Raw genomic sequence first — 4,838 nt, 5'->3', positions numbered from 1 at the left:
AGGGGGTACAGCAAACTCATCTAGATATTTGCCTAGTTTTACAACAGACTACATAGAAAGCACTAGCAAATTTGTAACAAATTAAAATTCATACATTGATCTGTTTATACTGTTCTCTATATACACTGAAATGTAAGTACAATACTTATATTCAAGGGATTTATTTTTATAAATATTGCATCTGATTATGTAAGCAAGTAGTTTTTAAGTGAGGTAAAAAATGGGGGTATGCAAGAGAAATCAGACTCCTGAAAGGGGTACAGGTGTCTCTAAAGGTTGAGAGCCACTGACTTAGTGCAGGTACCACCGGTAACATAGAACCCTGCAAAAACTTCTAGTGCAGATGAATTTGAGAGCAAGCCAGAGAGAAACAGCTGCGGAGCATGCTAGAAAGGGCTGACCTGTCCGGATTGTCTGTGCCTGACAAGCTGTCATGTGGTACGGAGGAGCCTGTGAGAGGTATGGCAAAGCAAGAGGGTTTGATTAGTTGCTAGGAGCTCCACATGCTAATCAGGAGGTGTGTGTCTGTAAATAGCGACATAAACATCTTCTAATGGACAGTGTTCTAAAGCTGTCTCAATTGTGCTTTAATGAAATGGGAACCTGGTTTTAGATTTTTGGTCTTTAATTCTCTGGGGGTGAAACCTGTTGTATGAAAACATTCACCGTGGGAAGAAAGCTTGCGCACATTAGCCTGGATGTGTAGCCGAGCACAGGTTTGTTAAGACTGTACTTTCAGGGATCATTTCTATAGTTTGTAACTAGAGAAGTGTGGTTGAAAGTGTATGTTCTCGCTAACCACGATGAAGAGTTAAACTGTTCTCTTCTGAGCATGAAGTGAGTAGATAGTGTTGCTTTAATGCATCTGCTATCTGCTATTGATGAGTGTTCTTGCTTTTCTTTTGGGAAGCTGAGAGGAAAAGAACACAGACTGAGTGGTTAGTCCTTATAAAACAAGTTTAAAAATAAATGTTTTGGGTTTTTTTCTGTTATCTGAATTTATTTAAAGCTTTTATGCAGTTCTGTTTAGTAGCAAGTCTTAGTTTGTTTTGGTAGAATTTAGAAGAAAAGTAAAGGTAGTTTGAAAATGGTATTTTAAAGGTTTCTAATTCAATACTTACTGAAAGATTTTTTTTAAATTTCTTTATGCTGCTCTCTCTTTTTTTCTTGTAATCTATTTAAGAATTTAGGTAGGGTCCTGTTTCTGCATGTTCTCTTCCTTTTCCACTTGCTTCTCTCTTCTTCCCTTCCCATTTTTCAGGAAGCCCCTATTTTTACTTCTCCTGCTCTGGCAGGGGGTACGCAGTTCGCTCTTGGCCCCAAGCCCATCAGACAATCCACACAGGATCTGAGAGTAGCTGTCTCTTGGCCGTATAGTGGGTAGAGGGTTCTAAAGCTGTCTCAGGGTATGTCTACACTATGGGATTATTCCGATTTTACAGAAACCAGTTTTTGGAAACAGATTATATAAAGTCAAGTGAACGTGGCCACACTAAACACATTAATTTGGCAGTGTGCGTCCATGTACCAAGGCTAGTATCAATTTCCGGAGCATTGCACTGTGGGTAGCTATCCCATAATTCCTGCAGTCTCACCCGCCCATTGGAATTCTGGGTTGAGATACCAGTGCATGATGGGGCAAAAACAGTGTCGCGGGTGATTCTGGGTAAATGTCGTCAGTCAATCCTCCCTCCGTGAAAGCAACGGCAGACAATCATTTTGTGCCCTTTTCCCTGGATTGCCCGGGCAGATGCCATAGCACAGCAATCATGGAGCCCGTTCAGCCTTTTTTCACCGTCACTGTATGTCTACTGGATGGTGCTGACAGACATGGTACTGCAGTGCTACACAGTAGCATCCCCTTGTCTTTTGCAAATTAGCAAAGATAGTTGATAGCCACATTGTTCTGTCTGTTGCTTTGCAAATTGACTGTACTATTAGCTGCTGTCATGGGTGCTCTCGGTCAGCCTCAGTGAGATCAGCTGGGGGTGCATGGCCAAAAATGGGAATGACTCCCCAGGTCATTCCCTTCTTTAAGTTTTGTCTAATGGAGAGTCAGTCCTGTCTAGACTATTAGACAAGCCAATTAAAGACCCAGACAGGCAAATGGTGGCTCCAGGTCAGAGCCCCAGACATCCAGCAGAAATGATGGGCTGCATGCCATTCTAGGGGGTGCCCCTGCAACAACCCCACTCATTGCTTCCCTCCTCCCCCACCCCTCCTGGGCTACCGTGGCAGTTATCCCCCCATTTGTGTGATGAAGTAATAAAGAATGCATGAATTTGAAACAACACTGACTTTATTGCCTCTGCAAGTAGAGCTCAAAGGGGGGAAGGGAGGGCAGTCTCCAGCTACTATGATATTCCAGGCAGGACTGAATCTCCAGGAGACAAAGATTAAAGAAGAGAATTACCTGGGAGTCATTCCCATTTTTGCCCTGGCATCCCTGGCTGACCTCACCAAGGCCAGCCAGGAGCACTCACGGGACAACGATGACAGATACCAGTCCTACTGTACCGTCTGCCATCCGGAAGGGAAGGGGATGCTGCTGCACCGCATCTGCCAGCAGCATCCAGTAGACATACGTTGACATTGAAAAAAGGCGAGAAATACTTTTTTTCCATTTGCTTTCGGGCGGGGGGGGCGACATATACCCTGAACCACCCGCGACAATATTTTTGACCCTTCAGGCTTTGGGAACTCAGCCAAGAATTCAAATGGTTTTCGGAGAGTGCAAGAACTGTGGGAGAGCTACAGACGTCAGTTGCCCCTCCCTCCGTGAGCATCCATTTCATTCTTTGGCTTTCTGGTACGCTTGTCTCAGCTCCTTAAGTTTCAGCACTGTGTTGAGTCCCTGCTGTGGCTTCTGTCTATCATGGCCTTGGAGATTTTTTCAAATGCTTTGGCATTTTGTCTTTTGTAACGGAGTTCTGATAGAACAGATTCATCTCCCCATACAGAGATCAGCTTCAGTATCTCCCGTACGGTCCATGCTGGAGCTCTTTTTTGATTCTGGGACTGCATGGTCACCTGTGCTGATCAGCGCCCCACGCTGGGCAAACAGGAAATGAAATTCAAAAGTAAATTCCAGTAAACCTGGCCAATGCATCTGAGTTCAGATTGCTGTCCAGAGCGGTCACAATGGTGCACTGTGGGATGGCGTCTGGAGGCCAATACCATTGAATTGTGGCCACTCTAACCCTAATCCGACATGGCAATACCCGATTTCAGTGCTACTCCCCTCGTCGGGGAGGAGTACAGATACCGGTATTAAGAGCCCTTTATATCGATATAAAGGGCTTCGTTGTGTGGATTGGTGCAGGGTTAATGCGATTTAACGCTGCTAAATTTGATATAAACTCATAGTGTTTACTGGGCCAGAGAGAGCAGCAGGTTTCCACTGTTATTTACCGCTCTTGTTTTCTTGACTAGTTTCTCCTCTGCACCAACTTGGTGTTGCTCTTTGTGAGCCTGGCTAGCTCAGTTGGCAGAGCATCAGACTTTTAATCTGAGGGTCCAGGGTTCAAGTCCCTGGCCAGGTGATAAACTACTCACCAAGATTGTAAACTGTCTTTCTCAGGTCCTCTTTGATGTTACTTTTTCTCTGCAGGATTTTCCCTTTCCTCAGAAGGGCCGGGGGGGCGGGGGTTTGAAGGGGCAACTTCCTGACAGCCCCTCTGTCCTTGCAGCCTGGAGGAATAAAGGCCTCTGGGCATAGAGCATGTTCCTTCCCTGCACACACACACACACACACACACACATACAAACACACAGAATATCCCTAAGGAATTAGAATCACCTGCTGCCTTCCCCTGTCCTGCTGGATCCCCAAATGAAGATGCTCTTCAGCCCAAACCCATGTCCCCTCTTTTCCCAGTGCCCCTCAGACCCAACCCTCAGTCCCTCCTATGCTCACTGTTCCTCACTCCCAACCAGAGCCTGCTCCTCTTCACCCTTCTCCTCTGTCCCAGCCCACAGCCCCCTCCTATTCCCAGTGCCCCTCAATCCCAACCCACAGGTCCTCCCTCCTCATGCTGCTCCTCAATCCCAACCCACAGCTCCCTCCTTCCCTCCAGCAGCAGGTGCTTCAGGCCCCCTCAGGAACATTTTCTTGCAAGGTTTCGTGTATGAGTCTGCATGTGGATTTTACAGTGTGTTGGAAATAGGTTGGGTTGCTTGCCAAAATGATCACTTTTGTCTGGTGTTGGATTCCCAGTCTCCATGTTACAGGAGCAGGAGAAATAAAGGGTTGTTATCCTTGTTGTGTGAATCGAGGTTGTGTGAATCTGCTACTGTGCTTGGCAGACCCCGATTGAGGGACTCACCCTCAATTCAATAGCACTTGCTAGGCAGGGGACAGGGGTTCCAAAGTCAAGTGGGCTGGGGTCTGGGGTTCAACACTAAAATTTAGCAAAAAGAACAGGAGTACTTGTGGCACCTTAAAGACTAACAAATTTATTTTAGCATAAGCTTTCGTGAGCTATAGCTCACTTCTTTGGATGCATAGAATGGAACATACAGACAGGAAATATTTATACATACGGAGAACATGAAAAGGTGGAAATATGCATACCAACAGGAAAAGTCTAATCAATTGAGATGAGCTATCATCAGCAGGAGGAAAAAAGCTTTTTGAAGTCATAATAAGATGGCCCATAGAAGGTGTGAGGAGAACTTAACATAGGGAAATAGATTCAATTAGTGTAATGACCCAACCATTCCCAGTCTCTGTTTAGGCCAGTGTTAATTGTATCTAATTTGCATATTAATTCAAGTTCAGCAGTTTCTCTTTGGAGTCTGTTTTTGAAGTTTTTTTGTTGCAAAACCGCCACCTTTAA

The 4,838-nt window shown here is 45.3% G+C and overlaps 2 non-coding genes across 2 annotated transcripts; both read left to right on the top strand.

The window, feature by feature from the left end:
- Nucleotides 1-723: 723 nt before the first annotated feature.
- Nucleotides 724-940, top strand: LOC120389510. The gene has a single exon (XR_005590982.1). It is a non-coding gene; the product is annotated as a small nucleolar RNA U3 (small nucleolar RNA).
- A 2,529-nt stretch (nt 941-3,469) lies between these two features.
- On the top strand, nt 3,470-3,542 carry TRNAK-UUU. Its single transcript has one exon. It is a non-coding gene; the product is annotated as a tRNA-Lys (tRNA).
- The last annotated feature ends 1,296 nt before the right edge of the window (nt 3,543-4,838 follow it).

This window comes from Mauremys reevesii, linkage group 23, assembly GCF_016161935.1.
Source record: "Mauremys reevesii isolate NIE-2019 linkage group 23, ASM1616193v1, whole genome shotgun sequence".
Taxonomy (NCBI): domain Eukaryota; kingdom Metazoa; phylum Chordata; order Testudines; family Geoemydidae; genus Mauremys; species Mauremys reevesii.
The sequence above is the reverse complement of the archived record's forward strand: the minus strand, read 5'-3'. Positions and strand labels throughout refer to the sequence as shown.